At 34.9% G+C, this 18,871-nt stretch overlaps 1 non-coding gene across 1 annotated transcript; it reads right to left on the bottom strand.

Moving 5' to 3' along the window:
• Positions 1-2,387: 2,387 nt before the first annotated feature.
• On the bottom strand, positions 2,388-2,494 carry LOC150033958 (small nucleolar RNA R71). Its single transcript, XR_016532555.1, has one exon. It is a non-coding gene; the product is annotated as a small nucleolar RNA R71 (small nucleolar RNA).
• Positions 2,495-18,871: the final 16,377 nt, after the last annotated feature.

Here is an 18,871-nt window from a genome sequence, read left to right on the forward strand (position 1 = left end):
CCAAACTGATAAAGATGCTAGGAAGTCTACATTTGGATCAGTGTTCACTCTTAACGGAGGAGCAGTAGTGTCAAGAAGCATAAAACAAACCTGTATAGCTGATAACGGGCAAATGCACGTTATCATTGTGCGAAGTTCTTAAACGATGTTGGATTGCGTTGATGAAATATGTTAAATTGCGTCCATTGAGCATAAATTCTATAATATTGCGGTTGCATGCGTTCAGCGCATTAGAACTATTGATTTTTGTATTTTTGTGCAGAATATGTGTTAACGCAATGCAAGATTGTGATCATAAGAAATCATTGGTCGAGCGCAACATCACCGCAAGGCTTTGCGTTGATCGTGCTCGTAAACATTCACCCGAGAAGGATCGCCGCAACTTGGTTAGCACAACATGGTGGGCGCATCTGGGTGAAAGGCCAATTAAGAGTGATGGGACAGAAAGCTGATGACAGTCGAATCAAAATTAAGTTGACAGCCGATAACGGTCACAAAGTACATTCAGCTTTATCGGTGATAATTATTCGATGCGTTAATCAGGAATTAAAGCTGTCCCATCTATACAACCAGGAGAGAGAAGCCGCCTTTCACCATGGATGCTCTATAAATACCAAGTGCATTCTTCAGAGAAGGGGTTCACGACTTTTACAATCTTTTGTTCCACGAGTTCACGCCTCTGTCCATAGTTTTCTTTCATTTTAAGGCGGACGCGAAGGAGAAAGTTATGCTGGTAGATCGTTCCGATAAGCTTGGGAGAGCGCCGGAAGCTCCAAAGACAGAGAGAGGGCTGACGCCTGCGGAAGCGGGAACATACTTAGATCAGAATAGAGACTTCAGTGTAAAAAGCCTCGATCACCAAGGAATTGCTACCAGACTCTCTACCTTTAACTTCCATTGACATTTTGTACTCAACTCATTTATAAGAATGGAATTTCTTTCTCTATATCTGTTCACTCTCTGTTATTCACGCATGAGTAGCTAAATTAGTTGAATAGGTTGAGAAGCATTTAGCTAGTGCCACAAGGGAATCTTCATTCTTTGCAATTATCTTGTTTATGTATGCTTCATTTGTCCATTAGAGATATTTGGGAGGGTAGTCTGAGGATACGATCTAGACTTGGGAAGGTCAGGTTAGAATCTAGGTTTGGAAGAACCAGATTAGAACGCATAAACAAGAGATAGGTGCTTAGGAATGAGCACTATTTGTTATCAACGCATCACATGCATCCTAGAGATAGGATATGATTGTATGCGGTCACCTTGCTTTCATGCATCTTACATCACCACATAGGACAAGAGTAGAGACTTAGGGATGAGCTCTATGAACATTTTGCATTCAACACATGCGTCCTAGATTTAGGAGCATCGCATTTACATTGGAAAATGACTTGCTGTGCATGGTAGTAACATGATCGTATAGTCTGACGCATTCCCGAGTAACGCTAGCTAAAGATCTTCTCAACCCGTTCATCGCATACTCATTGTATCTATCAACGCAACTTTCATTTCTCAAATCCGCCGCATTTGTTATTTTTCTTTAATCAATGCAATCAACAAACCAAACACTTTATTTATTTACCCGATTATCGGAAAGTTTTCATCAAAACTACCAACGCAATCTATTTTCACAAGTCCCTGTGTTCGACTCTGGACTTACCAGGAAATTCAGAGGAATTTACACTTGAATTCTACTGGGAAAACTTGAGTGCACGACGCAAATCCATCAACACATATCATCCATATTTCCACTACATAAAATACCGCATCAAGTTTTTGGCGCCATTGCCGGGGACTTCGGCAAGATAGTTTGCTAAAGGTAATTTTTTTGTGATTTCTTTGCAAAACTATCAATCTCTGGCGAATTATGACCTGGAGATTGATAGGACATTCAGAAGAAGATTAAGAGACCGCCAACAACAACAAGAAGGAACACCAAGAATGGCGGAGCAACCGGACGCAAGGGTCGCTAACGTGAATAATATAATGGCCAACCCCATCCTTTTGGCGAATGACGCAATAGACCCATTCAGAACTATGCGTCACCTAACCTCAAAGATTTCTCTCCAGGAATCATGAGGCTAGCACTAGATGGATCGAGGTTTGAAATGAAGTCGGTAATGTTGCAGATGATCCAGGCTGCTGGGCAGTTTGGAAAAAGGCGTGGCAAAGACCCGCACGTCCACCTCTGGAGCTTCATAGAAATCTGCAACACTTTTGTGTTCCCGAATATCTCAACCAAGGAAGTTCGACTAACTCTGTTTCCCTTTTCTTTGTGTAATTAGGCGAGGAATTAGGCATATTCTCTCAAACTGGGAGAGATAACTTCGTGGGAACAGGTGGTGGAAAAATTTATGAAGAAGTATTTCCCACCAACTGAGAACACTAGGAAAAGGAAATTAATAACAAATTTTGAACAAGAAGATGATGAATCGCTCAGTGATGCTTGGGCGAGGTTTAAGCAGCTGGTAAGAGACTGTCCCCACAATGGCTTAACAGATTGCCTATAAATGGAAATTTTCTAACAAGGATTGAACCCTACTTCGTAGACCACTGCCAATGCGGCAGCCGCTGGTGGTCTGCTCGACAAAACATATAAGGAGGCTAAGAGTATACTTGATCACATTTCCAAAAATCACGAGGATTGGAGGGAAAGCGATCATAGATTAAGAATAAAAGAAAATGACGCAAACAATGGGGCCATCGCATCCCTGAAAAATCAAATGACTACGATGATGAGTTTAATACAAGGCATCGCAATTAATAATACGGGAGCGAAGAAGGGGCAGATCAGCGCAATCATTCAAACGACCACAAGTTGTGTCATTTGCAGTGATGCTCACCCGATGGAGGAATGCCCAACAAACCTGCAGTCGGTATACTTTATGAGAGATAATCCCTACTCCAATACATATAACCCCGGGTGGCGAAATCACCCAAATTTTGCCTGGAAAAGTCAACAACAAAGCTTTCAACCTGTGGCACAAAAAGGAGGGCTATCCAGATTTTCCCCGCAAAATAACGGTCCAGCGCAAAGCCAAGCTAGCAGCTCACAACCACCGCAATCTTCGTCCTTAGAGAGCTTGCTGAAGCAGTATGTTGAGAAAAACAAATTTGTGCTTCAGAACCAAGCTACATGCATTAGAAATCTCGAAATTCAAATGGGACAAATTGCGGGCGAGCTGAAAAATAGACCGCAAGGAGCATTGCCGCACTCAACTGAGCTCTCTCGCAATGCTGGTGGTAGCAGGAAGGAACAATGCTTAGCAGTCTCCTTGCTAAGTGACGACGTGACTGCGGAAGTAGGGGAGAAGTGCATTGCGACCAACTTGATTGCAGTGATAATTGAAGACCCACGGACCTTTAGTTTGGAGAAGCTCGAGAAAATAGACCCTGAAGTTGTGTCCACCCTTAAGCCTCTGGATCTTGAGACAGAAGAAGTCCAACCACCAGTAACTCCGCAAAGATTGAAAGAGGAACAAATTGAGGAAGAAAATATCGCAATAGTGGCTGTAGTGCAAAATGCTATGATCCCACCTAAAGTGGTCGACCCAGGAATCTTCACGATCCCATGCTCTATCGGAGGGACCTTCAGTGGCCAAGGACTATGCGACCTTGGGGCAAGTATAAACATAATTTCGTTATCAATCTTCAAACAATTGAATATCAGCACACTTACGCCCACAAGGGAAACTCTACTACTTGCAGACAAATCTCGAATACATCCTAAAGAAGAGTTGAAAAATGCCATAATTTTAATCGATAAATTCATCCTGCCAGCAGACTTCCTAATTTTGGATTATAAAGCAAACGAGGATGCGCCCATCATATTGGGACGACTATTTATTTCAACCGGCCACGCTCAAATTGATGTGTGCAAGGGGAAAATTGTAATGAGCATTCATAGGGAAAAACTCCAGATTAAGGCAGTAAAGATCCTAGAGGACAAAGAAAAGAGAGAAAAATCACCATGGACGTGAACAAACCAGCTGGAAATAAAGGGTCCCTGCGTTATCAAATGATCGCAACATATCAGGGACACAAGTTTTGGGAAACATTGATTCTTCAACTCTTCTCCATTATTCGGAATTTTTACTATATCTTTTCAATCCTGATCTATCCTTACTTTATTATCACTATCTTAAAAAAAAAAAAAAAAAACCTGTGATAACGAATTTTATTTTTTTTAAAATAATTTGACCCTCTCTTTGTCTGTTTACAAAGATTAAGGCACAGGATTGCGGAGATGTTTCAAGAAGAGAGATCACCGCCAAGATGGATGCATCAATACAATGCGGGCGACAGCGCAAAATTTGGGGGTGTACTCTTCCTTATCTTTATTTCAAATTTTGTTCTATCACATCGCATGTTAGTTTTACAAGTTTTATCACTGCATCCTCTTTAATCACCGCAATCATTTGACATAGATAAATTTAGTAGTTTACCGCATTCTGTTTCTTTTCCAAGTATGATTTCAATGATGAAAAATATGCTTCTATTTCTTCGTATATATTAGAGTCAACTTATTCTTAAGATAGTCACCTGATGAAATATTTCTAGAAGTTAGGGGTTTGCTAGCTTTCTTTCAAACTCTCTTTACAATGCATTCTATGACCATCGCATGACTTATTGTAATCTTTTGGCAATGAGGACATTGTCGCATTTTAAATTTGGGAGTGAGGTATTTATTTTCGACCTTGCTATTTGTTATTTTATTTCTCTAAAAAACAAATTGAGAATAACAACTCCACTTTCAACGCAATGAGAAACCCATGTTGATAAGAGTTAAGTTATGAAAGACACTTATCCGTAGTTGGATTTCCGCATGACACACGTGGGGGCAAGCCAAAACGAAAGTAAGTCACCAAGATCAACGCATAAATCAATGACCGCAACGCCACTGCCAAATCGGTATGAGTTTAGTTTGAGAAAGAGTGCATTGCTCGTAGTTGGATGTATGCATGACACATGTGAGGGCAAGCCAAAACGAAGGCAAGGCACTTGGATCAGCGCAAGGTCAGAAAAAAATAGCAAGGAAGAAAATTTTTGTGCAAGGATAAAATCATTTGTCACCCCGGTAGAAAATTTTCTTTTTGAAATAAATCATTCGATGTTCCGAAATTTAGTAAAGTCCTTTTGAAAGTTAAGCTTGTAATCCCTAGGTCTTAGAAATATTTTAAGAAGAGACTTGAATAAGACTTAAGGAAATTCTGGCATATAGGATTTGAACGAAGTATTCTTGAGAAATCTAGGAAAAGAACTTTGCGGTTGACTTGCTAAAGGAATCTTTAGCTTATGCTTGAGGACAAGCATTGTTTAAATTTGGGGTATGATAACGGGCAGAAATGCACATTATCATAGTGCCATGTTCTTAAACAATGTTAGATTGTGTTGATGAAATATGTTAAATTATGTCAATTAAGCATAAATTCTATAATATTACGGTCGCTTGCGTTCAACGCATTAGAACTATTGATTTTTGTATTTTTGTGCAAAATATGTGTTAACGCAATGCAAGATTGTGATCATAAAAAATCATTGGTCGAATGCAACTTCACCGCAAGGCTTTGCATTGATCGTGCTCACAAACATTCACTCGAGAAGGATCGCTGCAACTTGGTCAGCGCAACATGGTGGGTGCATCTGGGTGAAAGGCCAATTAAGAGCGATGGGACAGAAAGTTGATGACAGTCGAATCCAAATTAAGTTGACAGCCGATAACGGTCACAAAGTACATTCAGCTTTATCGGTGATAATTATTCGGTGCATCAATCAGGAATTAAAACTGTTCCATCTGTACAACCGGAAGAGAGAAGTCGCCTTTCACCATAGATGCTTTATAAATACCAAGTGCATTCTTCAGAGAAGGGGTTCACGACTTTTACAATCTTTTGTTCCACGAGTTCACGCCTCTGTCCATAGTTTTCTTTCATTTTAAGGTGGACGCGAGGGAGAAAGTTGTGCTGGCAGATCGTTCCGATAAGATTGGGAAAGCGCCGGAAGCTCCAAAGACAGAAAGAGGGCCGACGCCTGCGGAAGCAGGAACATACTTAGATCAGAATAAAGACTTCAGTGTAAAAAGCCTCGGTTACCAAGGAATTGCTACCAGACTCTCTACCTTTAACTTCCATTGACATTTTGTACTCAACTCATTTATAAGAATGGAATTTCTTTCTCTATATCTGTTCACTCTCTGTTATTCACGCATGAGTAGCTAAATTAGTTGAATAGGTTGAGAAGCATTTAGCTAGTGCCACAAGGGAATCTTCATTCTTTGCGATTATCTTGTTTATGTATGCTTCATTCGTCCATTAGAGATATTTGGGAGGGTAGTCTGAGGATACGATCTAGACTTGGGAAGGTCAGGTTAGAATCTAGGTTTGGAAGAACCAGATTAGAACGCATAAACAAGAGATAGGTGCTTAGGAATGAGCACTATTTGTTATCAACGCATAAACAAGAGATAGGTGCTTAGGAATGAGCACTATTTGTTATCAACGCATCACATGCATCCTAGAGATAGGATATGATTGTATGCGGTCACCTTGCTTTCATGCATCTTACATCACCGCATAGGACAAGAGTAGAGACTTAGGGATGAGCTCTATGAACATTTTGCATTCAACACATGCGTCCTAGATTTAGGAGCATCGCATTTACATTGGAAAATGACTTGCTATGCATGGTAGTAACATGATCGTATAGTCTGACGCATTCCCGAGTAACGCTAGCTAAAGATCTTCTCAACCCGTTCATCGCATACTCATTGTATCTATCAACGCAACTTTCATTTCTCAAATCCGCCGCATTTGTTATTTTTCTTTAATCAATGCAATCAACAAACCAAACACTTTATTTATTTACTCGATTATCGGAAAGTTTTCATCAAAACTATCAACACAATCTATTTTCACAAGTCCCTGTGTTCGACTCTGGACTTACCAGGAAATTCAGAGGAATTTACACTTGAATTCTGCTGGGAAAACTTGAGTGCACGACCCAAATCCATCAACACATATCATCCATATTTCCACTACATAAAATACCGCATCAATTGCTGACTCCAGAATGGAAGCTGAATGCGTCACTACTTGCGAAGCAGAAAAAGAAGCAGTATAGCTGAGGAAATTCTTGACATATTTGGAAGTTGTTCCAAATATGAATCTATCCATCACCTTGTATTGTGACAACAACTGTGCAGTTGCAAATTCAAAAGAACCTTGAAGCCATAAACGGGGAAAGCACATCGAACGCAAGTTCCACCTTATCCAGGAAATCGTACACCGTGGTGACGTTGTAGTGACCCAGATACCTTTTGAGCAAAACATTGTTGATCTTTTTACAAAAACCCTCACGGCTAAAGGATTTTAGGGTCATCTAAAGAGTTTAGGTCTACGGTTTTTCTAAACTAGGACAAGTGGGAGATTATGTTGGGCGTGAATGCCCTAGTTTATTGTATTCATATGATTATTGTACTCATATGTAATATTAATTTCTCACAGTTAAATTCAGCATCGTTTGATTCTACTAGGAGTTTTAGTCCAAGTGGGAGTTTGTTGGATTTTATGTCCTAAAACTCGTAGTTTGTAATATCATATTCTTGTTTAATAAAGTTGTTATTGAAAATCTTTAGTAAATTTAAATTCTATATTCTTGAATCCAATAAACTAAGGATCCGAGGCTATTAAGTTTAAGTTTGAACTTTATGTAGTGACATAAATGTGGATCAAGTTCAAATATATAGCCAAAATAGTCTATAGTATATGAATAAGGTTGGACGCCTTATTCTGGGGACACTATGGATGCGGCCCATTTTGTAATTAGTACAAACGATGTGATCCTAAACCATTCATGTGGAGACATGAAAATGGGGGCATCCTATGTAAAGAGTTTACATAAGACGGAACCATGAAATAGTCACTTTTTACGTTCTAAATGACGTTTAATGTATAAAACTGACTATTTCGTTAATTGATGACCTAGGTAACTTAATCTTAATCCTGAGTTAACTAGAAACTCCTGTTCATTCGGAATTATCCTTAGATATGCATAGGAGAGGGCAGCTCATCATCGCTGGCCCAATAAGCCTCCCATTTCAGGGGTAAGATCAGGTGGATAGTTGGGAACATAGGGTGCAAGACAGAATTCACTTTACCTGTTATAGGGATAGTAGATAGGTTGTTCCATTTAGTACTGAATCCAGGTCTTGAACAAGGGGCCCCACCCTCTCCTTGGCCAAGAGGGGTTCGGTTTATAGGTTGGACCTTAAACCAATTGTTCATTAGAGGATCAGTGGAACTTAAGGAATAAGATGTAGTCTTGGGGTAAAACGATTTTTATGACCCAGCCGAGATTACGAATAACCTGTGAAGGATTAGCTTACTAATCATGGTTATATCATATGGACACAAATATATCTATAGTGAGGGGAGTGCAACTACGAGACTATAGTGGAATGACCCGTGAGTTAATGAATGTTGATTAGCTTCATCTAAAGAGTTTAGCCAGCTAATCTCAGATCGTTGGAGCTCATGATCTATAGGTCCATTAGGTTCTCCTACTAGCTCATATGGAATAAACTTAGAACAAAATGATAAAATAATTCGAATTGTTCGAATTAGGTAAAGAGAGAGAAACCGACAAGTATATGTGATATAGTGGTCGGTTTTCAGTTTAGAGATACATGTTTAATATTTAAATGTGATTTAAATATCAAGAATATGAATACATTCATATTCGGAAGCTCGAATATAATGGAAATGGTCAAATATGTAAAAAGTCAAAAAGTTGACTTTTGACTTTGAAAAGTCAAAACTTGACCGACCTTATATTCAAATGTGATTTGAATTTTGAGAAAATGAATGCGGATTCATGCTCGGGAGGTCAAAATTAGTCAACACGGAAAAAATCATAAAAAGTCAAAATGTTGACTTTTCGGTCAAAGTTTGACTTTGACAAAATGACTATTTTGCCCTTTGACTAAAGTTAGTGGGAAAATCCAAACTTTTGTTGGATAACTCCACTAACAAGATAGTGGACTAGGTGTTGGCTTATAGTGGAGACATCAAACCTACTTAGATAGTGGATTTTGAGGTGTTGGGTTTTTATAAATTTGTTTCATGCAATTTTACATGGCTTTTTTCTATAAATTTGGGCTTTCAATTTGGATAAAAGACTTTTGGACATTTTGCCAAAATTGGTTTTTAAAGTTGGGCTGGAAAAATCACTATTTTTTTAGAAAAATTCAAAATCCAAACCCAACCCAAAAATCCATCTTCTATTTCCATCTCTTTCTTTCTTCATCCATTAGGTCCCACAACCCGGTTCTGAGTCTAGAGTATAGTAGGTCAGCTCTAGTGGTTGTCCGGTTCGTGTTCAAGCGGAGATAGAAGAGTTTCAGGAGCTTCAAAGGTAATATTTAGAAAAAAAACTCTAATTAATTAATTTAGGGTTGTTTGTTTAATTTGTGCAATTAGAGTAAAATTGATCCTCATTTTTGCTGTGCATGCCTATTTTTCCAACAAATTAATTTTGGATAAAATAATTTTTTATGAATAAATTTTTTAGGTGGAAAATTTTTGGTGAATTAATTTGGTATGTTGGTTGTTGAAGTTGAAAATTAGAATTTAATAGGGGCATAAGATTAATTGTACAACTAATATTTTCCATGCTTATATCATTTTCATCATCAAAGGGATTAAAAAATCTTGTTTTTCAAAAATAGGTAAAAAATACCAAATCAAACTCCAAATAGGCCATTGTTGTCAATTTTCCAAGGTTTTGCTTAGTTTTCCGTAGAGACATGGGTGTGTGTGGATTCACTTTCTAAGTCTTTAAATAAGTAGTTTTAAATGTAAAAACAAATATTTATAAATATTTAGGGGCCACTTGGTTCAAAGATATTATTTCTTGGATATGAATATATTATTTGGATTGTTGAGATAAGTTTGAAAGATTTAAATATTTTCTAGATTCGATTCTTATATTATATTTGTAAACTAAGTTTGTTTGGGAGTGATTTTAAAATGACTAAAATCACTTTCGTCATTTTCAAAATCATCGTGTAACATGTTTTTAGTGCATGTTTAGGAGTGATTTTAAAATCGTCAAAATCTCTTTTGTCATTTTTAAAATCACTCAACGACATATTTTTAATCACTCAAAATTAATTTAATTTTTAATTTTACACCTTTAAATAAAAATTTTATATAATCAAAATTAGTTTGGAATGATTAAAAGTTTTGACAAGGATTCACATATTTGAGGTAGGTTTCTCCTTCTCCGGCAAAACCTACAAATTTAGTTCTCCTAAAAAAGTGTTACTTCCTCTTCAAATAAGATCAAAATCAACTCAAGAATAGATCAAATGAGTAGAAACCCAACTCTAAAATCAAATCAAAATTAAAACCATTTGATAATTTGTTTTTTTATTTTTCGGAGGATAGGATGAACCAAGTTCAGCGTGGTTCCATTTATGATGTTTCAATGAGGGTATACATGTGGCAAAGCTAACGTGGCTTTTTGTTTTATTCTTATTCATCTTTGGCATTTTGTAGTTTTTAGAAGATATTTAGATTCTGTTGAGGATTTTTGGGTCTTTTTTCTTTATTGTTTTAAGAGTTTATAAAGTTTGATAATTGGTTCAAGGTTTTGGGTTATCAATAAAAATGACCCAATGGAAGTTTTCCTTTGGAAAAAAGGTCCCCTTTTAAAAAGATTGTATATTTGACCCCTCAAAATTTACCATAGGTAGGAAAAGACCACTATATGCACTTTTTTTTTTAGGAAAAGAATTCAAAACCCCAATTCCTTCCTCCATGACCATTTTCTTGTTCAACCCTTCAAATTTCTTTCAAAACTCCTCACAGTTTTTCTCCAACAATTTAGGTATGTTCATCATCTTAAAGTTCATCTTCATCAAGTAAGTATTTATGCACACTTTAGAAGGGTTTTGGTTTTGGATTTTTTTGGCATTGTTCTTGATTTCACGTTTTTGATGTGTCTTTATACTTTATTCGGTTATTATAATAGTGAGTTTTGATCTTGTGGAATGATTTTGAGGCCTATAGATAGTATATAAGTTTATTTAACTTTTTTTTTTCTTTAAACTCCGATTTTCTAATTTTGAGATGTCTTTAATTTGATGAAGCCCGATCGGGCTTCTTTAGATCTTGACCGGGCGGGACTTATAGGGAATTAGAACCGAGAAGAGGGCCAGGAAGGGGGAAGTGGGACGAAACCCGGGAAGCTGGCTGGGAACGGCAGGGAGGGAGGGCGAGATGGGGCTGGAGAAGGGGAACGTTACTATTTTTGGCCCGATCCCAGGCCCAACTGGGTATGGAGCTGGGCCAAAAAATAGGAACGGGGGATCGGGAGACTTGGGAAACAGGGCGAGACTAAATGAGAAGGGGAGGGGATGTTGCTGTATTTTGACCCAATTCCGAGCCCAGCCGGGTATGTGGCTGGGCCAAAAAACTGGAACAGGTGGACCAGGTGACCTGGAACTGGAAGGGGCGAGAGGGATCGGGTCATCTTCGAAGCATAAATACAAGAAAATGAATTCTAACATGAAAAATAAAACTAAAAAAATGTCATTTATTTTTGTCAAGTTTCCCATAAATATTGAACTATTGAATACATACAAAATGAAATACATACCTTCTTATGGAGTGTACAAAATTACAACTTCGTAAAATACAAGTTTTGGACTTGACGAAAGACTTTTCATTCTGGAAATAATTTAGTGAAGAGAACTTTTTGTGGACAAATTAAATTTAGTGGAGAATTTTTTTTTGTTGAAATGTGAATACTTTTTTGTCAGTTAATTTTGGATAAATTAATATTTTGTGAATAAATTTGTTAGGGGGATAATTCTTTGTGAATTAATTTAGTAGGTTGGTTGTTGAAATTGAAAATGAAAATTTAATAAGAGGCATAAGAGTAATTGTACAACCAATATTTTCCATGCTTACATCATTTGGGTCAATAAAACTTTTTTCAAAAATAGGTAAAAAATACAAAATCAAACTCTAAATAGGTAAATTTTGTCAATTTTCCAAGGTTTTGCTTAGTTTTCATAGAAACATGAGTGTATTTGGATTCAGTTTCTAAGTCTTTAAATAAGTAGTTTTAAGTGTAAAAAAATATTTATAAATATTTAGGAGCCATATGGATCGAAGATATTATTCATGGATATGAATATTAAAAGTTTGAAATTTAAATGATTGAGTTTTAAATGTATGGGATAATGTTTGTGTTTGGCAAGATAATCAATGTCAATAAGTTAAATAAATGTATTTGATTTACCAATTTTCTACATAGAAATGAAAACTAAATAATTATTTAATCAAATGTGAGATAGCAATGTAATCATAATTAAATTTAACTATTTAATATATTGATAACAATATCGATCACAATTATTGAAACGCAACAAAACTCAAATATAGCATCTAACTTCATGGGTAGATCAATTTTAACACCAAAACTTAATGGATGGTTAAGAATCAAACAAAATGTAATTAAGATAACATCAATTTCAAGTTTCAACACATTCCATAGAAATCAACGAACAAAAGCAACAAAAGCCAACAAGTATCCAGCATAATATAAATGTAGTCGTACCAAGCTTCGTCGGATGAGCCATCATCAACGCCTTTGGATGGGCCAACAAGTTCTTCATAAGAAATCGCAAAATCCAAACCATCAAACCTGCCAAAAACCTTCGTATAGTCAAATGCATAGCTCCGAGCGTCAAAGAAGACCCCAGATTCATCAACAGGAGGAAGATCAAGAATCAAAATCGAGGAAGCACGAAGTGCATGGAAACTTCCAAAAATCTCACCGTAGTCTTCAAAACGAGAAGACAAAGCAGAGACTCCAAACATGGGAGGACCGCCATAAATGTCGTCGTAGATAGTTTGAGCTACAAAAGGACCACCACCATTACTGCCATAACAGATTTTCTTAGAAAGCGATTGTAACATAAAATAATATTAATTTATTATAATTTTTTTTAAATTCATTGTTCTTAATAAAACTAAAATCCACCCATTGCAATTTTAAGCCCCACGTGTCACTCACCCTATAGTTCTAAGTGACACTCTCTAATTGGTCCAATTTGACGATAAATTCACCATGTCACCGTTTTATGGATGTTTCTGTTACACTTCTTTTGGCCATATATTTTTCATCTGAACTCCGATTTGGGTAATTCAAAAGGCATTATGAAACACTTCTAGACTTTTTGCTATAAAATATAAACATTTTTCAATTTTTTTTATTTATAAGAATTTCTCTAAATAAAATCAGGTTTGTTATCATCAAAATATTAATTAATTAATTAATTAAAATTAATTAATTTGAGATTAAGGGCAAAAAAACTAACAATCTCCTCTTTTTTTATGATGACAAAGTATAGAAGAAATATAACTTGAAATGCATATAATTATAGCAACACATGTGATCAATAAATAACTTGAAATGCACATAATTATAGCAATACGTGTGATCAATAAATAATTTCAATATCAAGTATACGTATCACCACAAAGATCATGCTTGAAATTCATTCAAAAGAATTAGCTTTGTCCCTTTAATTAATTCTCCCTTTAAATAATACATTCAATAGAAACATTCAACACAATCATAACATATTTTTCGTATACCTCTCCCCCTTTGGAATCATAAAAAAGAACAATAAACATATAAGTGCTACCTCTAAAAATATGACATATACAAAGATTGCAATTCTCCCCCTATCAATATGCATTATATAATAGTATCAAGTAAGATAGGAAATCAAGATGTATCACAACGAATAATACCAAGCTCAAGCCTATTTTGGCAAAAACTTTCTTCATTCAAAGGCTTGGTAAAAATATCTACTAATTGATTATTAGAGCTTACAAATTCAAGAGTAATATTACCATTTTGCACATGCTCTCTAATAAAATGATGCCCAATATCAATATGCTTAGTCCTAGAATGATGGATAGGATTCTTAGTCAAATTAATAGCACTAGTATTATCACAAAATATGGGTACACTAACAAACTTTAATCCAAAATCAAAAAGATTTTTATTTCATTAAAAGAATTTGTGCACAACAACTAGCAACTGCAATATATTCTGCTTCGGTAGTGGATAAAGCAACTAAATTTTGCTTTTTACAATACCAAGATACTAAGAAACTACCTAGCAAGTCCCACTAGTACTCTTACAGTCAAGTAAACTACTGGCAAAATCCGTATCGGAATATCCAACCAAATTAAATTCAACATTTCTAGGATACCACAAGCTTACATCAATAGTTTCAAGCAAATATTTAAATATTCTTTTAACGACATCCAAAAGTGATTCCTTAGGACAAGATTGAAATCTAGCACATAGACATACACTAAACATGATATCGGGTCTACTAGCGGTCAAATAAAGTAAAGATCTGATCATACCTCGATAAGTCTTTATGTCCATGCATTTACTTTTGTCATCTTTGTCAAGCATAGTGGTAGTGCTCATAGGAGTTTTTGCAATTTTACCTTCATAGAATATGAACCTCTTGAGCAAATCCCCTGTATATTTTTCTTGATTTGAGAAGATACCAATCTTCAGTTGTTTGATTTGGAGTCCAAGGAATAAACTAAGTTCTCCCATCATACTCATCTCAAACTCACTATGCATACACTTGGAAAATTCTTTACATAAAGATGGATTAGTTGAACCAAATATAATATCATCAACATATATTTGCACTATAAGCATATCATTATCCTTAACTAAAGAGAGTAGTGTCACTTTTTCCCATTTTAATGTCATTCTCAAGTAAAAAGTTGCTAAGCCTATCATACCAAGCTCTTGGGGTTTGTTTTAAGCTATAAAGAACCTTTTTTCAACTTATAAACATAATCAGGCAAATCAAAACTTTCAAAACCTGGAGGTTGTTCTACATAAACTTCCTCCATAATATAACCATTTAAAAAGACACTTTTCACATCTATTTGATACAAAATGAAATTCTTATAAGAGGCAAAAGAACATTCTATTAACTTCTAATCTAGTAACCGATGCAAAAGTTTCTTCATAATCTATACCTTCTTCTTGACAATAACCTTGAGCTACAAGTCTAGCTTTATTTCTAATGATATTTCTATTTTCATCCATTTTATTTCTAAATACTTATTTAGTTCCAATTATAGATGCATTAGAAGGCCTAGGGACTTCTCAAACTTTGTTCCTTTCAAATTGATTTAATTCTTCTTGCATAGCTAAGATCCAAAACTCATCACACGGCATCTTTAAAACTTTTAGGTTCAATTTGAGAAACAAAAAGCAAGATTACTAAATAAATTAAGAGAAAAGCGAGTTTTCATACCTTGCGAGATCCCCAAGAATCAAATCTTTGGGATGGGATGTAGCATATCTCTACTCTTTAGGCATGGATGAAGAATCATCTTCTTTTCATTGATGCTCACTTCTTGTATACTTGAGACAATTTCTTTGCCTTTGTCACAAACAAGTAAATCTCTAAAATCTTTTTCTAAATCATCACTACAAATAGACTCATTAGAAACATTATTACATGATTCATCAAACACAACATGCATAGATTCCTCAATAACTAAAGTTCTCTTATTGAAAACTCTATATACTTTACTAGCAGAGGAATATGCTAGGAAAATACCAACATCCGTCTTAAAATAAAAATTTGCAAGCTTTTCTTTGTTATTCAAAATAAAACATTTGCAACAAAAAATTTTGAAATACCCAATATTTGAAAATTTTCCATGCCAAAGCTCGTTAGGAGTTTTATCTAAAGATGGTCTAATTAAAACTCTATTTAAAAGCATAGCAAGTGGTATTAAAGGCTTCTGCCCAAAAATATTTTGGTAAACCATACTCATTCAACATTGACGTAGCAAATTCTTGCAAAGTACGATTTTTTATTTCAACCACACTATTTTATTGAGGAGTTCTTGGAGACGAAAAAATTATGAGAAAAACCATTTTCTTCACAAAAAGCTTTAAAAGCATCATTATCAAATTCTCCTCCATGATCGCTCCTAATTTTAGAAATAAAAAATCCTTTTTCATTTTAAACTCTTTTAGCAAGACTAATAAAACTTTTTAAAGCACCATTCTTATGTTTTATCATCAAAACCCAAGTAAATCTAGAAAAATCATCAACTTCACAAATGCATAATAATTTCCTCCATAGTTAGCAATTCTAGAAGGGCCAAATAAGTCAATGTGTAATAGTTGTAGGGATCTAATAGTAGAGATTGCATTTTTAGATTTGAAAGAAGACTTAGTTTGCTTTCCCATTTGACAGCATGACAAACTTTATCTTTTTCAAATTTAAATTTAGGAAGATCTCTAACCAAAGAATTTTTGGAAATATTTGAAATTAAGTGCATGCTAGCATGTTCTAGTCTTTCATGCCATAACCAAGAGTCATTATGCAACATAGAAAGACATTTATCAATTATAAGACAATCATTCAAGTTAATGGTATAACATTTTCATCCCTATTTCCAACAAACATGACTTTTCTATCACAAGCATTTTCAATGATGCAATTATTTTTATCAAATACAATTCTAAATACTTTGTCACACAAATGACTAATACTAAGTAAATAATGCTTTAAACCATCAACTAAAAGTACATTTTCAATCCAAATAGAAGATTTATTACCTATATTGCCCTTGCCAATAATTTTTTCTTTCTTGTTGTCACCAAAAGTTACCATATCTCCGTCCTTTTTGGAGAAAGAAATAAACTTGGATCGGTCTTCAGTCATGTGCCTTGAGCAACCACTATCCAAGTACCACTTATTTTTCTTGGAGGCTTTCAAACAAATCTCATCATCAAGCTCATCTTCTTTTTCACTATGAGCCATAAGACCAAGGTGTGCTACTTCTTCACCATCACTTCTACTTTCACTTTCACTACTATCATCCCAAGTAGCCTTCATTGCCTTCTTGGATTTCTTAGATGATTTGAGGAGTGGAAAATCTGTTCTTATATGACCCGACCTTTTCCAATCACCTCATCCTTTTTGCTCTTCTCACCTTTTGATTCTCTTTGGGTTGATAGGTGTTTCTTGAATTGCCTCTTTCTCTTAATGAATTTTTTGTACTTACGTGAAAAATAGACAATGTCATCTCATCAACGACATCCTCATCTTCGGAGTCAACTTCCAAGGAGATGGTCTTTAATGCAATACTCTTCTTCTTTTTGGACTCATCCTCTGAGTGCTCATTCATAGTGATCTCATAGGTCATGAGTGAACCAATGGGTTCCTTCAATGGAAGTTTAGTGAGATCCTTTGCTTCTTGGATTTCCATCACCTTTGCTTCCCAAGTCTTTGGTAGAGACCTAAGAATTTTCCTAACATTTTCGGAATTGTATAGACTTTACCAAGTCCCTTCAAAGCATTGATAATGTCAATAAATCTAGTAAACATATCGTTATAGGCTCATTAGCATCAATTTTAAATAATTCATAATTATGAACAAGCATACTTATTTTAGACTCTTTAACTTGATTTTTTTCCTTCATGAGTAATTTCAAGATTATTCCAAATTTCTTGAGCGGAAGAACACATGGATATTCTATTAAATTCATCTTTGTTCAAAGCATAATACAAAAAATTAATAGCCTTAGTATTAAAAGAACACTTTTTCATTTCATTTTCATCGTACTCTTCTTCTAATTTAGGCTTATCAACATTATCAACCTTTTTCATGGGTACATAAGGACCTTTAGCAACAACTAACCATAAATTATAGTCAATAGATTGAATTTTCGTTCTATCTTTCCAATATGTATTGTTTGAACCATCAAAATAAGGAGGTCTAGAAGTAGATTTCCCTTCAACAATTTCATTTGCTACTAGGTTTGCCATAATACTCTAACAATAAAGTTTATCAAAAAAATTAAATTTCAAGAGAGCAACCTTGCTCTAATACCAATTGTTGGAGAGAGAAACTCAAATAATGGGTATCAATCTAAAATGATTTATGAAAATTTTTATCACAAATAAGAGAACAATATCAATTGTTAGACGAATATTTGAGGTGGGTGAATAGAGTTTAATTAAATTTTTTCTTCAAGTATACTCAATTTGATCTAATTAGATATTTTTAAATTAAATTAATAAAAACTATAATTTATGCTAAAAAAAATATTGATAAAAATTATGTAATAATATACTCAATCAATCTCAACCAACAAAATCAAGCAATTAAAATTAAATGCAAAAATAACTAGAAGAGAGATAGAGAAGAAGACAATGCGATTTTTATAATGGTTCGGTCAAGCACGACCTATATCCACTTTCCAAAATGCCTTTTGGAACTTCGATTAAAAAAATCTTCTTTGACTCTTTCCATGGATGGCAGCCGAACCGCTACCTTACTCCTTTTACGGGTTCAAGAGAAAACCCGATCCTTTCCACGAGTTAGGATCCAACTGTTACAATGTTTTGAAGCCTTAAATCATACAATAAAACTCTCTAAAAATAGTGGGTATACAAGTTTGAGCTCAAACACTTTAAATCCTCACAATACAATAAAAATTTCTCTCAAGAATAAGATGAAAAGAAAGAAAATTGGAACTTTGTAGAGAAAGTAACAATGGTGGTTTTTTCTTTTTTCTTTTTTTATTTTTGGCTAATTTTGAGGATTGAAAAATGTGAAAAGTTGAAATAATTTTCGAGAAGATGAAGTATAAAAAGAGAGGGAATGGTAAAAACTTGATTTTAATTTGAGCCATTGGATTGTTCAAAAAGTTAAATTGAATGATGGAAATTTAAACTCCACTAGCTGTTAGACAAAAAGAGAATAGAATATAATATATATATCTTTTA

Source organism: Benincasa hispida, chromosome 9 (genome assembly GCF_027475165.1).
Source record: "Benincasa hispida cultivar pf3 chromosome 9, pf3_genome.v1.1, whole genome shotgun sequence".
In the NCBI taxonomy this organism is placed as follows: domain Eukaryota; kingdom Viridiplantae; phylum Streptophyta; class Magnoliopsida; order Cucurbitales; family Cucurbitaceae; genus Benincasa; species Benincasa hispida.